Source organism: Cuculus canorus, chromosome 2 (genome assembly GCF_017976375.1).
Source record: "Cuculus canorus isolate bCucCan1 chromosome 2, bCucCan1.pri, whole genome shotgun sequence".
Classification (NCBI taxonomy): Eukaryota; Metazoa; Chordata; class Aves; order Cuculiformes; family Cuculidae; genus Cuculus; species Cuculus canorus.
In genome coordinates, this window is record NC_071402.1 from 68,593,951 (window position 1) to 68,613,805 (window position 19,855).

The following is a 19,855-nucleotide window of genomic DNA, read 5'->3' on the forward strand; positions in this document are numbered from 1 at the left end:
CTGAACGACATTTGTGGTTCAAATCTGAAATGCATACAGTGATGGCAGAACATCCATCCATCCATACTGCATGAAAATTGATTTTAACATTAATTTGTTGAATTTGCAACAAAGAACCTGGGGTAGTAAAAGGAGAAACTGAGATATCCAGGAGTGGAAGATGAAACGCTGATAATGTCATCTGCATTTTGGAGTGAGTAGCATGGTATATGTAGCATTTAGACGGAGGACACTCCCTGAATTTCTAAATATAAATAATGCTATGATAATTCCTTATTTAAGACTATAAACATTTTGCAGGCCTTTTATTCTGGAGCCAGCACAAGACTTTTAAATGACTCAGAAAAAATTGACAGTGAGCCGCCCCTAAAATAACAGATGGGACAGGGCCACCTCTGACTGCTGCAGAAAAGTGGGGAATTGCAATGGAGAGATCTAGAGGATCCATGCTGCTAATCTGACTGCCTCCTGGGACTGATACCAGTCGGCTATCACAGCTGCCGGCACTGGGCATTCTACCAATAGTTTCCACTCCTACTTTAGGGGCAGCAGCAGTTTCAGACAACCTGTTTTTCCCAGTCCTAATATGGACAAAATTAGGGGGGGGAACACGTTAAGGGACATGCGCTTTGTCTTCCCAGCAGTCTGTTACCTTAGGCAGTTTCTTTGCCTAGGCTCACAACCAGCCCAGTTTGCTGCTAGAAGCTCAGGACTCAATTTAACTTTGCTTCTGCATTTTCAGAAGATTCAGCAAAGACTATGTTCACTAGTGTCATAACTCTTCAGAGTGTCAAGGGCCTTGACTCTAAATGCACAAAGTCCATCTTATGTCAGCCTTAATTCTTCTGCAGGGGCATTCTCATTAAAAGCAAATAGTTCACATATAATTATTAAGATTTTTTTTTTTAATATGCTGTCACGTTGTGCTCTTCAAGTCCTTTATGAAAGAGTTTGAGCACAGTGAAAGTCTTGATGTGAAAGGCTACTGTGGGATATTTCAATATGCTGGTACAACATAAGAGAGTTATCAGTGTGCTAGGGTAGAGCGTGACTAGTTTGATCAGGAAACTATTGAAGATCCGTAGAGTAAATAATAGATTTAAAAACAGGAACAGCTTTGAAGTGTGTATTGGCAGTTACTCATTGTACAGCACCATCAGAACACATGTTCCATCTATATTGGCAGATAACACACAAATTTGAGTAAATATTAGTGTTTCAAGCTAGAGTTATTAAAGCCTTATGTAGGTATATTTGCAGCAGCTTTGCTGACAGATTATACCACTGTTGGCCAAGTCTGCCAGCATAACAACAACAGGAAAAATATACAGAACAATGATTTTGTTCAACATAAAATCATACTTTGCCATTCCATAAAGACTTTTTATATACAGTTTTATATCCTACTTAATTCTTAATTATTAATATTTTTATAATATCCAAAACTTTACTGAGGGAGAAGATACTTCAGTGATGCTCACCAAGTTCAGACCCCCTCCTCCAGCTGCAGATTTCCACTGCGCCCTCTTTAGACTCACTTTGTCTTTCAGTGCTGTAGATCCACTGACATAAAATAATGACCTTGTCCTACATCCCACAGAGCTGGTATTAGCCCAGTCCATTTAGATTCTGGAGCGCTGCAGCATTACGGGAGAAAACTAGTTTATCTATATACCTTTTTGTATGTATATTTTCTAGTGAGGTTTTTTTTTTAAAGTGAATTTTTCTCTTGAATATTTGGGTTTTTAGATTTTCTTTTCTAACTTGTGCTGTGCTGTGTCTCATGGTACAGTCTTCTTCCACCTTCAGTCACTTCTCTGTGTCATGTAAGTGTGATGAGGTTTCCCTCCATACTTTTTCTCCACAACTGCACCCTTCTTATTTCTCCTGTATTGCCAGGGTCTCTAGATTGAGAATAGATATCTATTCCCAAGCTTCTCCACATCTTTGCATCTCCTCTCCTATTGTTTTGAGACTCTCCTTTCCTTCCCTCGTACCATCCTGCTTCCCCTCCTAAAAGAATTTTCTGTCTTTACTAGGGTGAGAGGGACCCCTGCACCAGCAAACGTTTATAGATGAGGAGCCAGAGAACTTATAATAGAAAGAGTGACTGATCAGGGAGCTTTTATTTGGGATACTTGTAGGCCTTTAGTTATGTGTAAAACACCTCACTGAAAAAGATAATGAGCACTTCAAGACAGGGATGGTATCTGCCTGAAATAAGCATTTCTCTAGTCCTCAGTGCATAAAAGCTGCTAACCTTGCAGAGGCCTTAGACTTGCTACAGCTCAAATCCCAGGAGGCTTTACAGGTTAAATCCAAGTGGAAAACAAAAACAAAACTGAAACAAACTAATGGGCAAGCCCTCTCTGCTCCTGAACATTTATTAGAAACAAAGGAATAATTTCTACCCAAGTCTCTAAACTTTAGACTGGAAAAGGCTGAGAAAAGTATTAGAAAATGTATCCCTCTAGACCTGACATCTTACTCTTGAAATATATGTTATCATCTACATTTAGAAAAATATACCATGCCCACCAGTTAGGCCCAGACTAAGGATAAAGTCTTGACCTCTTGAGAAAAATCCCTTCTGGTCACAGATCCTTTGGACAGTAGAATCCCTTATTTTTAGGCAGGTCTTGATACATGGCTAGTGAAAGATTTCAAAAAAGAATGAAAAAGCCCACAAAATTCCAAACCACTTTCCTCCTTAATTTCCCCAGCCTCCAAGGCCTAGTTGCTCAGTTGTTTGCCTGGTCAAATTTGTCATATCTCCAAGAATGGAGATTCCACAGACTCTCACATAGCTGTACCAGTATTTGAAACCTCTCAGGGTTTCTGATACCTAGACAGAATTTCACATGTTGCAACTCGTGTTGTTTGCCTCTTGTCCTGTTACAGTGTATGTCCTAGAAGACCCCTGCTTCATTTTGTCTGTATATTGCCAGCAGGTAGTTTAAAACAGTTATTAGATTTCCCCCTTGTTCTTCTCATCATCAGGCTGAACAAACCCAGTTTTGCCATCATCTTCTTCTATGTCCTTTTCTTCAGCCACCTTGTGCTCAAAGAAACTGATTCCAGTATGCAAATGTCCATCTTTTACAGGAGAATCCAAAACAGGACACAGTCCTCCAGGCAGGGTCTCATAAGTGCCAAGCAGAGGCTCTCAACCTGCTGGTTTTATGGTACAGCCCAGTTGAAGTTGACCTCCAAGACCCACTGCTGACTAATGTTGGAGCTGTGGCCTGCTGGGATCCTCTGAATGGCAGCCCTGCACTTTGGCATATTAATTGCTCTCCTACTTAGGTACCATCCAAGAACTTGCTGAGGGTGCATTTCAACTCATTGGCTATGCACTAACCTTGTAGTCCACTTCTTAAGTCCATGTATCACCAATTTGGCCACAGGGATACCATGCAACAGGCCTTGCAGAAGTAAAATAATTAAGCACTGCTCTTCCTTCACCTACCATACCAGCCATCTCCTCAGAGCAAACTTTCAGACTGATCAGCCACAATTTGATATTTGTGAATCCATGCTGGCTGTTCCTAATTGCCTTCTTGTCCTCTATGTGCCTGGACATAGTTTCCAGAATGGTTTTCTCCAGAATCTTCCTGGGAATATCAGGAGACTCATGTGCAGATACTTGCCCAGATCTGCCCATCCTCAAGATGTGTGTGACATTTGCCTTTTCCCAGCCCTCAGGAACCTCTCCTGATCACTAGGAGCCTTTTGAAGAAGATATTAATCAGCCTTTGCAGTGACCTCAGCCAGCTCCCTCTACAACTTTTTTTTTCTTTCTTGTTTTCCATTCTTTCTTGTTTTGTGGACTCATGTATATCCAGCTTTCTTTGGTCACTAACTCAATCTTCCCAGATCCTGCCTGGGGGGACCTGAGAAAAGAACTTGCCAGTAAATACTGAGGCAAAGAAGATGCTAAGTTTCTTAGCCTTTTTTGTGTGCTTTGTTACCAAGTCTGCAGCTTCATTTCACAGCCCAATATTTTTCCTACGCCTCCTTTTGCTGCTGCCTCTAGAAACTCTTCTTATTGCCTTTCCCATTCCTCATCAATTTCAAATCTAGCTGAGCTCTGGCTTCCCTAAATCCCTGTCTGCAAGGTCAGACAATGATCTGCATGGCCAGACAATTGTCTGCACAGCTACCAAGTAGCCCTCTTTTGCCTCCCCTGCCCTCTCTTATGATACCAGAGCCCAGAACAGAGCACCCTGCTGGTATGCCTGTGCGACTGCCTGCGCTGTGGGCTGGTCTGAACCCAGGTCTGGGGAGGTTGTCCTCAGAGAGCAGCATCCTCTCAGAGTCCCTTCAGGGCATTCTCCCATGGGAACCTGCCAAACGGTTCCCAGAATAAGGTGTTGAAACCTGTAATTTCATTTGCTCTTCTCATTCTGAAAACTTCCCAGTTTTTGCTCAAAGTATTTGTTCATTTCAAACAAATGATCTGCAAAAAAGAAAGCTTAAGTGTAAAAAAAGATTAAAAAGAAATTCTTTTCTATATTGAAGTCAACTTAGATGCATCTCAACTTTTAGAGGAAGCCATAGTCACTTAATTTTGTTTATTAACTAAGCTGACATATGAAGTAATGGAGTAGTAATACTTAATGATTACTGATTGTCAATTATGTAAATTATTTGTCATTTAAAATATTAATTTGTAAATAATGATCCATGGCTAAGTCTGACAATATGGCTGGAAAATAAAGTCGAAATTACAAATACCCATCCCAACTCAGCATCTCACTAGTTTTGCTTGCTACCTGCCAACACCTGTTTCACTTTTCAGCAGACCTAGTGTCACCTTCTTTGCAACTTATGGTGCTGCCTAATTTAAACATTCCATAACTATGTTTTTAGTCCTAAATCGTGAGCCTATGAGATATCCAATTACTGCTTCTTTCACGTTATTCATAAAAGACAAGCAAGAGGGAGAATACTGTTTTTTTCACTCCCACTTGTTATGCTAGGAGAAGCTGAACAAGTGTTTGACAGGTAAAAATATAAATTATGAACTCTCAAATTAAAATGCTATTGGAATTAATTTCACATACATTTGTGAGAGTTTGGGCAAGTTCCAAAAACTGACAGAGCTTTGCTTTTGCTTTGACGTGTATAGTATGCTCCAAAAGCCTCTATTAAAATGCCATGTAATTAACTTAGGATGCAAGGGATAAAATGGTGAAGAGAACAACAAAGATAATTTGTCATCAGGTTTTTCATTAAAAACCACAGTATTATACAAATTAATTTCAGCAGTGCTTTGCCCTGATTACTGCCTGTCAGGTAGTATATGGGAACCAACAAGATATTTGAATGAGGCACGTATGCAGAATCACATCTTACATCAGAATTATGAAGGTAAGTGCTTTATCTAAATTGACTGTAATTAATTATCTATATTTTAATATTCCAAACCCTGAAGACTTCGCTTGGATTTTAACTTCTCCTAACATTGCTATTTTCCAGTAAATGTTACATGGATAATAGCTTTTTTTGACACACATAGCAGTATTTGTCTTTGGCAGGGAGAAAGACTGATGTGCTTCAAAGCCACAATAGCCATTAATTTGTACTTTTTTTCTCCCAAACTTTGCAGTCATTCACTAATTGCTGGTATATTACTCAGGCACACAAACTCTATTGGTCAGAAAGGAGAGAACCTAGTTTGATTTCAGACTCTGAATTGTCCTACCACCTGCATAGCATGTTCTTTGCCAGCCTTCACATTTTTATGTTTTCAAAATGTTCCCATTGTAAAGCAGACCACTTTGGAGACTGCAACACATTCTAAAGTAACAACTAATCCACTAGTATATTAAAATGGCACTTGAGGATTTAGCTGTATAACATCAAATAGTCTCAGCTTACTGATGTCTCTCTTAGTATCCTGAGTTTCCACACTTAGTTGAAGAGTAAAGTCATTTGAAGTAATCCGTGCCTATAATTTACTTCACATAGTATTTCTTGCATGAAAAACAAACAATGCAACATGTATGGCTTAGAGTAAGGAAACCTGTAATGCAGCATATGATCAATATTTCACTTTCGAGTATATTTTTTCATTCAAGTAACCTGAAAACATTTTTATAAACAATCTCACCTCAAATCCAAGAATGCCATTGTGGACCTGTATTACAGACATTACTTTGGTCACTTTTGGCCAAAACAAAGCAGGAGTTCAATGTCACACATGGGAACAGTGAGGGCGTAGCAGATGGAGAAATTAAATTCACCCTTACAGCATACATGAGATATTCAGCATTACTGAGGAACAACAAGACACAATACTGTACAATGTCTTATAAAATGATGTTAAGTGAACACAGAGGTAACTGAATGTTGCCTTGAGTTCTTTTTTCTCGTTGGCAAGAATTTATGATTTCTTGTCTGCTAAAATTTGACCGAATAATGTCTGTACTGCATACAGCTGCCTAAAAGGCATGTAAGCAAAGTATCTTTTATGGCTTAAAAATTATTACACTAAATAATATTTTAATTTAGTTAACTAGACCTAAAGGACTAAGCTTTTGATTTACCCTTTTTGAGTGGGCCAAAAGAAGGTGTGTGTCCCCTGATCCTTCAGCAGTATTTCAAACAAAAAAAAACCAAACAACCAGCATTCTTTAGCATTACACTTTAAAAGTTGTCTTATTGCACTGACTTTTCATCAATTCCCAGCTTTGCTAAGATCTGTCCCAATATACAGGTATGGGGTTCAAACCTGCTTTGCTTGCATCTTTTGTCATAATCATATTATGAAATGACACATACAACCATTTGTCTGTAAGAGAACACTTGGAGAAGCCAGGTTAAGATGACACAGTTGCCTTACTTAGATGAAAAATCCTTCTAAATATCCAGTACATTAAGCCGTTTATTAAGTAACAAAATGTGCCATCTCTCTTTTCTCTGTTCTCATTTTTTCCATTCCTAGTTTCCTGGTCCTTCTATCACTGTGTGTTTTCCTTCTAATAATCTGTTAATCTCTTTTCTCCTTGCTACTCCTGTTACTCCTCATTGCTCTTCCTCCTGTTCCTTCTCACTGCTTTTCCTCCTGTTCCTTCTCACCCTTCCCACATTCTCTCCTGTTCTACTTCTACATAACACTGCCAGGTACTCCCAGCTTCTCCTTTTATTCACATCCAGACACCTTCTGTTCATGCTCTTCTTTTTCATGGAGCATATATACATGACAGGAAACCAGTAGCTTTCTCATTTTCCAGTACCTCTGTAGGGAAAATTCATGCAGTTGCGTAAGAGGTAAACTCAGTTTATAGCAATGCCCCACTCACGAGGTGCCCCAGAAGACAAAGGCCACCATTGCTTTTTAATGTCCTGCAGGCTACAGAGTTATTCTAGCAAAGAAGCTGTAAATGGCATGCGTGACAGTGGCTCCATGGTAAACAGTAGGTCTTGCTCTTCCCTGAAACTCTGCAAGACTGCTGGATGCATAAAACAAGTTACATTGGGTCAAACTTCAGAAAAAGTGCTAGATTTGCCTTTTAAATTATTAAAGCTATTCATCAGAGCTACTTCTACAAGGCAAGGCCTGGGGCTCCTGAATACAATGATATCACAGGCATGAAAGCATTTCTTTTCTGCCACAACAGAGCCATAGAATGGAACCTAAAATAAAAAGTAGAAAACGTGGAGACAGAGCATTAGATTTTTCTCTTGGGTTTTTTTAACTTAGAAAACCCATTAAATAGGCCAGTACATATGCAACCTCTTCTTTAACTAGAACTGTGGCAACTGCATCCACTCCACATAGAAACATAATGAGTAGCAAAGGCTAATTATTTCAATGGATGTTTTTCCGAATTAATAATTACAACTGCCAGATAGTGATTAGAATCTATATCTTTTAAAAATTTGAACAATTGTTGTTATAAAACTAAGTAGTTACTTATAGTGGAAAACATACACATTAGGAGAGAGGAATTATTCAAAATTATATGCATTTCACAACACAGGAAGTCTGTTAGAACACACAAAATAGCAAGCTGGTTTGTGTTTCCAGTCAGGGAACCACGGTAATCTCTGTCTGGTAATCCAGAGCAGAAATAAAGCTGTGAATTTGCCGCAACTGAAAGTGCCACAATTGATGTTCCTATATTTACTATCTTGCATAAATAAACTAGTTGAACAGGAAGGTCGTTGGATGATGCTTACTTACATTTAGATATCATCCTTTACGTACTAACTATAAGCTGCTGTCACGGGGCCTATGTGAAGACACTAATACCTGTGCCTAATTCTTTCCGCTTAGTTGGCTCTAAAACTTTAGGTAATATCTCATCCTTTCCCCACTGCCAAGCAATGGGATAGGTTACAAGAATAACACAGCAGCCAAGCATGCCCAGAAGTGTGCCCAGCACATAAAGAACTGTGAGAAGGACTTTCTCCAAATTAATCTCCCATTTTCAATGTAGTCACACCAGTTCTTCATGCAGGGCAGCACTATGGCTTCAGAAACTTGCTGAAATTACTTTAAAATGCTTTCTCTCACTTTCTTTATGGATGCTGCTGACACCAGGCAAAGATGATTCTAAAATCCCATCCTTGAAAAAGGCACAGGGAAGGACTTCCACACCACACTTTTGGAACAAATCTGTCTTGCTAAACTCTAGGTTTTAATAAATCTGAAGCAATTCCTGTTCACTGTGTAAAACTGGGGCAATGGAAACATGATTGTTAGCAATGTGACAAAATACATTTAAACCTCTGGGAACAAATGAAAAGCACTAAAGCACTAGGCTCTTAGTGCAATGTTACCTCTATACAAGGTCACAAGGATCACAAAGCCACAGTTTCCACTGGCTTCAACTGAGAACTGGTCATGTAAATAAAACACGGTCCTAGTACACCTGGGTGTAAGTCTGCCCCTGCTGTCTCTATGCTGACAAGCTTCTCAGCACCTAAAGTCTTCTGGCCAACAGGGTGGCTTTGTTACCTCCATAAAAACCTGGAGGTAACTTGAGGGGCTTTTTTTTTATATTTTCTTTTTCTTTCCTATTTTTCTTCTTCTGGCAATCAGTGCAATTTCCAGGAAACAGAGTTCATGAGTTAGAGGAACAGTGACATTCTTTTCTATAAATCTTATGGTAATTAGGGTAGAAATGTCACACAGTTGTAATCTCCCCTTTAACAACAGGAATGTGAGGAAACTACAAAATATGGCAATATACACCAATGTTGCTGTGAGTAGAACCTGATCCATGGGACTTATTTGTAACTGAAAAATCAATGACTGTTGAACAATTATAATATGAATAACTTTTCCTAGTAACAGCCTATAATGAAATTGTGCTTTAGATAGGACTAATGTAAGCTATATTTTAGCCATGTTTTGGACTTAGCAAATGATAGGGTTCTCTAGAGTTATCCACTATCACCATGGCATAACCTGAAATTTTTCTTTTCCAGTCTGTGAGATACGTTTTGAGTTATTCTTTTATGTATTTATTTACTTATTTTACTTTTTGCCATGTCATCCACATTCTCCGGATAGGGTTCAGTTTAAAAACATCTCTGTTTTTGTTTACAACACAAGTTCTGCAAACATTTATATGCATCTTAGTGTAAAACATTACTGTTTTAAAATATATAGTGATGCCTTGAACCATCACAAAACTAATTCTGAAATATTCAACACTTGTCCGAACCTGAGCTACGCAGGGCGGGTCCTACTGTTTTACCCATCCAGAGGAACGTGCAGTTAAATAATAAAAATAACACATTTATACTACTTACTACAGGTCTCTGTGTGTATACATACATACATCCACTATGCACACGTCTACTCTACATGCACATATATATTATATATGTAAACATCATTTTATTATGATCAACTAATTTGATTGCATTTTCTTTTTTTGACTTGAATCTGAAATATTCAGGTCTCCTTGACATTCAGTTCCTGCCGAATCAATCTGATCTTCTATGACAAGTTGACCCCCTTAATGGATGAGGGAAAGGCTGTGGCTGTAGTGTACCTGGACTTCAATAAAGCCTTTGACACCGTTTCTCACAGTATTCTACTCGAGAAACTGGTTTCCACTGGCCTGGACAGGCACACCCTCTGCTGGGTTAAAAACTATCTGGATGGCCAGGCCCAACGAGTGATGGTGAATGGAGTTAAATCCAGCTGGAGGTCGGTCACAAGTGGTGTCCGCAGGGCTCAGTGCTGGGCCCAGTTCTTTTTGATATCTTTATCAATGACCTGGATGAGGGGATTGAGTGCACTCTTAGGAATTTTGTGGACTACACTAAACTGGGAGGAAGTATTGATCTGCTGGAGGGTTGGGAGGCTCTGCAGAGGGATCTGAGCAGGCTGGACCGATGAGCTGAGGCCAATGGGATGAGGTTAACAAGGCCAAGTGCAGAGTCCCGTCCCCCCCTCCCCGCCCCCGCTCAGCACTGGTGAGGCCACACCTCAAATATTTTGTTCAGTTCTGGACCCCTCACTACAAGAAGGGTGTTGAGGTCCTGGAGCATATGCAGAGAAGAGCAATGAAGCTGCTGAAGGGGCTGAAGAACAAGTCATATGGTAGCAGTTCTATGATTCTATGATTTCCATTCTGTTAATACTTGATAGTAAGCTGTAATTTTGTCTTCTCTCAGAAAGAAGGGTAAATCATTTAGCATATTTATTTCATTTGGAACTTCTCATTTGGACTGAAAAAGTAAATTCCTAAGGCTTGTACCTACGCTTGGTGCAGTAATTATGAGAATGAAAAGAACAGTGGTTCGCTCTAAGTTTCAGAGTCAATTCAGGCTCATAAAATCTGAAACTGGCAAGGCAGAACTGACATATAAAGCCAGTGTACAGCAATGTGTCTGACTTAAAGAAAGGTATGCAAAGCCCACGCTACCTGCTGCAGGCAATACCAATTGTCTGGATGGTTATCCTTTATGAATGCAAAGTTGCACACATCATCACCCTCTGGCTCTGAATGGAGATGAAGGTAAGGAAGTGATTTATAAAACTAAGAAGGAAAGCTACTTGCTGAGAAGATGCACAAAATACACATCCTTGTTGCCTGGCATAGGACAGAGGAAAGGGTGCTGAATGCGTGTAGGCACATACACCTTTCTACTCAGAGCACTACCTACAGCAAAGAGAAAACAACCATCTTGAGAGAAACACAGAGGAAAGAGATGGAAAGTAAAATAAAGCCTGACAAACAAAAGCAATAAAAGCTGAGGCAGATTTTTGGAGGAGTTCAGCACCCACAATGGAGGCTCTGTCCCACCAACAGATCTCACAGGTTCCTGGAAATGGTGTGGGGTTCAAGAGGAACAAGACACCAATTTTGAAATTTTAGTGGGGGTGCTGCTGGACTACCTTACACTGCATCCCAACACAGCCCTTGCACTGGGCCCCTGAGAACACCCGTGTCTGTTTTGGTATCTCATGTTTGGTATTTATGTCATTCACCAGACTCTCTGCACAGTTCTGAAGGAACTTTCCTACCTGATGTCCAAGTATATTTTATTAGCATGCAAGAAGCATGGAGAACCAGAGATGCTCTGTTAAACTGTGTTCATAGGTTCACAGCACAAGAGGTTTGGGCCAGACACCTTTATTATTTATTATTATGCACAATGCCATATGAAGCACTTAATAAGGTGACACAGCTTACTGTAGATGTAGGGATACAATTTATGTGATCCAACTCTGGGCACTTTTGGTCTTGAACTGGATTGTTGTGACACTGAGCATATGCATCAGTACACAAGCAGGGCTGAGCAGTATGGACACTCATTCTCTGGCTTAGCTAACTGGATTCCTCCAGAGAGAGTAGGAGTCCATAAACATCTACAGAGGAGGCATGCTTAGTGGAGAATTCAGCAGCAGATAAACGGCTGAATGGAAACACCCCATGGAGCGGCTAGTGCATCTACATGTGTGGGCACAGCAGGTGTTGTTTCCTGCCATGGGCCATATTAGCAGCTGCATTGGAATCCTTTGCTCCAGAAACATCCACTAAATATCCCAGTTAATATATACTTGAGCAAACATTACATGGAGGTGCACTCTTGTAATGTTAATGTATGGTGAGTTTTTCAGTAGTATGCCTTGGCATTTAATAACACTATCTGACTCCCTTTCCAAAAGAATAACAATACCGTACAAAAATAAGTGTTTTCACTAAAGGCAGAGCGACCATGAAGGAAAGAAAACATAAAATCCGGACAAATAACACCTACTTGGAGTGATTCCTGGACTAAATTGCAGCTCTCCTCATGTCTAATGTCATGGATGCAGAAGACAGGCAAGGAATATCTAATATCCTGCATGCATAAGACTGCTAATGATGATCGTAAAATAAGTTACTGATATGACTATTCAGTTCCTATTCTTTGTCAGAAACTGTGATGTTCATTATTGCTGGCCTTTCATGCTTCAATAAAAGTCTTTAAAATATCACCTCTGATTTGACTGCTGCGGTTTTGAAATAGTTTCTTGAATCAGGAATATCTCCACTGCCATTGTATGGCAGAGTTCCCTTCAGAGTTTCTGGCTTTTGTACTTAAAATTTTTTTCCCTCATTGCTTTCTTCTCTCCTGTGATTAAAGTTTGGAAATGCTACTCTGCACACGTGTGCAAGGGCACAAGTTTCCATGTGTATTTCCTCTCAGTGATTTTATTCAAACCCCCTCATTAAAGAAAACAAATGCAGGGATTAATTAATTTTCATAATTGACTTCCAAGCTAAGAAATTACATTTCTTCATCTACTTCTTTCGTTAATTGTACCGATAAAGGTTATTGTTATCTCTTGACAGAGAATTTAAACAGTAATTTTGTTGATACACTTCGCAGCAGAAAATAGATCATTCTCATTATGACAGCAGTGCTGCAATCCACTTGGATACTGTTACAACAGATTTCTGATTCCAGAGGGAAAAAAGAGATGAATCAACCCCGTTCAGCATCTGGTTCCTCCTCAGGTGTCCAGGCCATGTTATCTTTTCCATATACTTAATTTTTCTTCTGGAGGAATTATCAGGGATTTCTTAGTAAGTTACCAAGCTGAGCTCTCCAAACTCCTTAGGCTTTTCAATAGATGGAGTCACGGAGCATTAGTTATCTACTGCCAGGTTAAGATCTGTGGGATGCTGAAAGCACCTCCTAATCAAGTCTCATATTTCTGACTGGTTGACTCAGACAGTACGCTGTGCTCTAAACCAAACTTTTGTCTTCTTTGTAGCAAAGGTCTGATGCATCTTCATTTATCTCTATTTACTTAAATAAATTAACAAGCAATTAATGTGAAGTAAAAAACCCAGAAAACCTCAAAATCCTAGTGTAGGCCAGCTTTAGTCTTTACAGGAGGGAAAAGGTGAGTGAATGTTTAAAAATTGCAATGCTGAATGCAATTCCATTGGACATTAACCATGCTAGAGGCACTTCTGCTTCCTTCTCTTGTTTTAAAAGAGCTTAAGGCTCAGGGAACGGCAAACACTCACTCTACACATTATTATGCTGGCTTGACAATATTACTCCTCTCTGTTTTCCAAACTCTGCCCCACAGCCATGCCAGCAGAGGGGAGCATGTGATCAGTCTCTAGAATGCTTGAGGCAAAGCCAGCTAGTTTATTTTAAGTGGAGAGAACTATGAGTCTGGACTGGCTTGGCTGAGTTTGCAAATTTCAGACTAAGGAGCAATCACGCGAAACACTCTGCCAGCAAAACTGCAGGGGCAGCAAAGCCAGTTGGTGGGTGACAATGACAGTGGAAAGCAGGAATATCTGTAAGCACAACTGGAGCCTAGAAGGTGCCATCACTCGGCAGCTGTAAAACTTCTACCTCAGTGTCCCTTTGGTGTGGGAAAGACCAACGCCAAAGAAAAATGACAGGGAAAGTGTCCGTTAGTATCTGGAAAACAAAAGATCTAATATATTACTTCTATCCTCTTGATATAAGCTATACTTGCAGAAAAAGCCAACAAACCAACAGCTACTAAACCAGGAAACTCTATAAGTGTAGAAAGTAAAAAATTCTTATACCCAAACCCCAAATACAGAGACTGCAGTCTACTGTGGTGTAAGTGCACCAACTTGGACTTTTTCCTAGCTTTTGACATTAAAAAGCCTCCAAACTCACAAACCCTTCAAATAATAAAAGCTATCAAATAACTATTCCTAAATGTAGTTCCTGTACTGGCAAAAGTTTTCAGTAAAGATTTAGTTCAGAGAAAACTGAGCTTAACCATAAGCATGTCTATGTAAATTTTATAGGCTAAAACATCAAGAAAGTAGTATGTCTTAAAATCCAGTGGTAGTTTGATGGACGCTCTTTTATGGCGTGACTGAACTGAAGCAGTTCCTTTCTCTATGATGCATGTTCAGTTGCACTGGTGCAATGATTTGAGGGCTACGCTGCAAATCAGATGAGCACATTGATCTGCTTTATAAAGGTTCTTGAGAAAAAGAAAAATGAGATGGGTCGGTTTCCAAGGTTGCTAACCCAATTCATTGTTCAGTCCTACAAAAAGCTATACCAGCACAATGGGAAGGAAAAAGGCAGAGACAGATGGAAGGCTGTGGACAGGGATAGGAGCTGCTTAAGGTCAACTTTGCCACCAAAAATAGTACCCATGGAGGTCTAAACTAGTGGTAGATACGAGTTTTATGCCCCACTTGGAACTATCTGTTAGCATTTAATATTTTATATTAATACTAATATACACAGAAATTAAATAATGGTAACTTAACTATTAAATATATTATAAACATTGATTTAATAGTCCTTTAAAACTCTAATCAGGTGAAACTAAAATTTATATGTATTTAACATATTTGTATTTTAACACCTTTAAAGAACTTCACCTAGAAACATTGTATGAATTGTTATGCAGGAAAACAGTCACTTTTGATTCAATGTGATTTGTGTGTTGGATTTAGAAGAAACTGTGGGATGGCATCATGGATGTATATTTTCTCTCATTCTATTAGGCATACAATAAAGATTTCATAATTTTTTAAAGTATCATAAGAAAAACTCTATAGGAAGAAAAAATATAGCTGAAATTTGCAGGTCTACTTTCTAAGGCCTGCCTCTGACCCCAGACACAACCATTAGCACAGAAACTGCACTTATCTTACAGATATGGAATACAGACTTCAAGCAGTGGCTGCCAAAACACACATTTAATGAAGATAAAGTAACAGAGCACTGCAGAATATCAGCTAGTATACGTATCAGCGCTACTCATGCAAGACATCATCCTTTTGTGTAAATACGCAGTGCCAGCCAAAAGCCATGTTAATCTAACATTGAATTAAAGGTAGTTTTAACTTCTGGACTTCACATTAAGGACTGAGGGTGGCTCTCCCCCTTCTTGGTGCTATGCCAGATTAGAAGTGCCTGGAATTTCCTAGGCTGCACTACAGCTTGAGTTCGTGTATTAAAAATATAAATGGTACCACTTACGAGGGTGTGTGTGGCATGTTAGGGCATAAAGGTCAGGAGAGGAACTCAGAGAGATTGCTCCAAGGGTCAGCCCCGCAGAGATGATACAGCACCGTGAGAAAGGATGGTTGTCTCACCATCAGCTTAATGCCTACAATAGGGGTAGCAATCACGGTTGCAATGCTCTCAAGTGTGATTGTTTAAAGACACAAAAGTCAGACCTAAAGAGAGACTTAAAAGCTTGAAACTTGCCTGCTTCTCGCAACTATTCTGGTCAGCACAAGAAAAGACAGTGCCCCTTCTCTACAAACCACCTCTCTTATCTCACATATTTAAAATTAAACACAGTGTTTTGAAGCCAAGAAAAATCTGTTCTCATATAAAAGGAAAATCTACACACAAATTTATTTAACACATTGAGTTAGGAATGAATACAAGAAAACTATGAACTGTGTTTACAGCTAGACTGGATGATCTTAAAAGTCTTGTCCAAACTAAATGATTCTATGATCCTGTAATTAAAGCTGCACCTCTTACTATTTTTCAGAGTAGAACATAAATTAGCTGAGTGGCTGCACTTAATGCAGCAGTAAACCAAAACTGGAGGACTGGATCTTTGGGTCTCAGCTTTAATCAGAAAAACATTAAATTCTGCAAGGGTTAAGAGCTATAAGAAGTTGCTGTTATGTTGCACAACTATTGATCTGTCTTGACTTTAAAAATAAGTGAGTGGAAGTACAGGTGCAACAGACTGAGGTACTGTCTTTTATTATTCAGTGGGCAATACTTAAGTAATGCTGAAAATGAGGTGTGATCCAGTCCACTGCAGAGGAGCTGTTGGACTCATTTTATAGACTAATGAGACATTTGGACAAAGATTTTAACAACAGCAGCAATACCTGAAACAGTAGCAGGCACTATTATCAATGAGAGTACACTATGGATGCCTTTGTGGCTTTTGTTTAATCGAAGAACAATTAAGAAGAAGTTTTGAAATTTTTTGTTTTGTTCTCAGGTATTTAATGACAAGCACAGCTCCATAAGATCTCTCTTATCCTCCTGGACTCTGATTTCTCATGCAGAAGGAGTGTATTGAGGTTTTAATATTAAATAGTTTACTCACAGCGCTTTCATTCAGACTCATATGCTAGTTTTCCTCCTTCATAAAAAGGTATTTTTGGATACATGGCTGAAGAGCCAATCCACAAAGTTGCCTTCCAAATGCAGCAGCTGAGTGCAACACACGGTCCCAGAGTTATCCCTCTCGATGTGCTCAGAGGACCGCATGGATAACACTCTGTGCGTCGTTCTGAGCATAATGGGAAATGCCATCCACGCCAGCAAGGCTGGAAAAAACCTTTTTCCTGATTGGCTGCTCATCCCAAACTGCCTGGCAGAGGTTTGAAATATGCAATGCAGGGAAGTGATATTCTGTGGCATTCATTCAATTTACCTGCACTAGACTCCAGGGAGCCATGCTATTAAACAACAGCTCCAATGGGTCAATAAAGTTAACTTAATTAAATTGCTTTCCCTCCCACTCTTGCAACTAGCAAGATTTAAGGCACAGGGACACAGTGCTGCTTGTAAATAAAAGGATGATTTAGCTAATCATTTGCCAAAGAAAGAAATATTTTTGTCAATAATTCTATACACAAAGCAGAGAGCTAGTTTAAATTAAAACAATCATGTAGGATGGGAGAGACAATACCTACTAATGAAGGTCCATTAATATTTTTCAAGTAGTGTCCTGCTTGAAAATTAAATCCACTACTTAAAAGTTAAATCTCAGAGATTGCACTTTTTGCTCCATAAAACTGGAATTACAATTGCTTGAGTGTAATGTTGTAAAACATACTATCATTATTACAAAGCATAATGATTACACATTCTTAATTTGCTGGGGACTGATCTAGTCCCTTTCTGGTCATTTCAATATGTGCACACTTACTGCTTTATAAGAGGCATCTTCTAGGTGTCTCTGGTCTGTGCTTTTCTATGGTAACACACAGAAAATATCATCATAACTAAGGATAACAAACATTACAGTTAAACCAGTGTTTACAGCCTTATCATACTTTCAAATCCTCAGTCTGAAACCTCCAAGGCTGCTTGTCTTTTTGAGACTTGATGTTTTGAAAACCTACAATTAAACTGATGTAGCTGTTTTGCAAAATGATATTCAGATATTCATTCTTCCTCAGCAACAATACTAGTCACTCACTCAGAATACAGACCTGAGTTTTGGCAGGGTTTGTGCTGATGTGCACCCTTTGATCCGTCTCTTCAGTGTTTCCAGCTTTGACCCAAATCTCCCTTAGCATACACTGAGCAAAATCATGCCAAGCACTGGCAGCTAGAATCTCTAATGATTTCTTCTGCACTGTTGAATCTGCTCCCTCTGACCTTTTATCTGCAAACAAATGGATCTTTTTTGTTTCTTTTCTTCAAATATCTTTACTGTTTCCTATGGATAGCAAGATCTTGGAGCTGGTCTGAGTTCTTATAAGCAAGAAGAGAGAGGGATGCTTGTGAAGGTATGTAGGCACAATTTAATTTAGGAAGTAAGAAGGGGGCCTGAGACTTTCCTTTCCTTGTAGAGCTCAAATCTAGTGTTGGATTTGTTGATCTTTATTCTACTCTGACTCCATCCATCCAGCGCAAGTGAAGGTCTCTGATCCCAAACCAATGAAATCACCAAGTAGCCTTCTCATAGAGCCCTTTCTCTGCTTTTCATACTGGTTATTCTTTCTCTTATTTCTTCACAGCACAAGCTGGAATAGCAACAGCCTTCCTGCACGTCCTCTCCCAGTATTACAGAAAGAAGCCCCAGGAAAGCATTACTTGAGCAGGTTTGAATGACATTCCATAAGAACTCCCACTGAATACCATAACAGAAAACTAAGATTAAATGTATTTTTTACTGTGCTTAGGAGTGTCAGAATTCTGTCAGAATGAACAGCCATTTAACTGCTTCATATTCCAGGAAGTGTTACTTCATCAATGTCTCATCAAAGTCGAGACTCCACAATGAAAAATGCATATACAAATACAAATATTAAATAAGTAGGTTGATCAATTAAGTATGAAACTAAAAATCACTCGCCTAGGGAAATATCTGTCAAAAAGAGTGCCAGCCAAGGACTGTCAGTCAAGCCAGGAGGACTGGTGGGATTGCCCATCCCTCTCCTTGCATAGTTCATTCTGTACTTAGGGGTGCTCCCTCCGGGAGGGAATAGTGATACTCAGCTGCTCCCGTTGTGCCTTTGCACAGATGGACCTCAGCCTCAGAGAAAAGGAGCTCTATTCACAGCATTCAGAGGTGCCAGGAAGGGGCAGGAGGGCTCTCTTGTAGGACAACAGTGACCTTTTGGCTAGGACTGAATATACAGAATAAGACCCTTCTGGAAGTAGAAGGGCTAAGAAAAGGGAAGTACCTATTATAAAACAAATAGCATTGAAATGGAAATCTTCTCTTTTCTTAACCAGTTTAACTCCATATGGCAGAATAAAATAATTCAATATAACAGCCATCATATTTACATATTTTCTTTTCCTTTTGTCCCCTCAATTCCCCAAGCCTGATTAAGCTGATAGGCCAGGGGACAGATGCTCTGCACTTTTATTGCAAAATATAAATTTCAGTGAACAGTAGGAAAATGATAACTACTACCAAAATAAAAAGGGAAAGAAGAAGATTAGAAAGACAGTTTTCTTAGGATAATTAAATGGCTTGGTTCCTTCCTAATGAACTGTACTTCTGGCTCTTTGCTCATTTGTACCCTGACAAGACAGGCAAAGAATGTGTCTATAGTTGCCTAATAAGCGTTGTTATCTTTTAACTGGTTATTAGTTCTACAATATAAAAATAATATTCATGTTGAGCTACACAGGATTGCATTTTGCCAACTCTGCTCTTAAGTTGGGCTGAGTCTGCCCTTTCATATCAGAATGAAGTAATTGTAGTTTGGAGATGGCACTCCTTCTTAAAAAGACACTAAACGTTTGCTCTCTGCCCCAAATTCTTTGGGCTGTCAGGAATTTGCAGCCCTTTGCCAGAGCCCCAGGAGGAGCTGCTGGAGGCAGGGTGTTACAGACACACACCATAACCCCACAGATCATCGATTTCTTCTATTTTTAATTCTGTGGGTAATTAAGTGCCAGTCTGTTCCACAGCCAAAGGGCTGAGACAACGCACACTGACTCCACAGACGCTCCCAGGCCAGGAACCCGTGCTCACTACGATGGCTGCTGCTGGGCATCCATAATTTGTGCCTGTGAGAGGAGGCTGTGGAGGATCCAAATCCGGAAGGTTCAGCTCCCTCTGGCTGCTGGAGAGCAGCCTGTCTCTGCCTGTAGGGAGCAGAGACCACTTGCTTCACTGACAGGAATGAGGACAGAAGTTCACGGTGATCCT

At 39.6% G+C, this 19,855-nt stretch overlaps 1 protein-coding gene across 11 annotated transcripts in view; it reads right to left on the reverse strand.

Moving 5' to 3' along the window:
• Positions 1 to 19,855, reverse strand: part of LOC104061156 (poly(rC)-binding protein 3) — a 508,057-nt gene that overhangs the window by 153,381 nt on the left and 334,821 nt on the right. The window contains exon 1 of one of the 11 annotated variants that reach the window (XM_054057128.1): positions 16,562 to 16,701. The exons of the other annotated variants lie outside the window; for them this stretch is intronic. The gene's annotated coding sequence lies outside the window, so the exon portion shown is untranslated. Of the gene's footprint in view, positions 1 to 16,561; positions 16,702 to 19,855 lie in introns of those variants that run through there. 11 annotated transcript variants of the gene reach the window in all.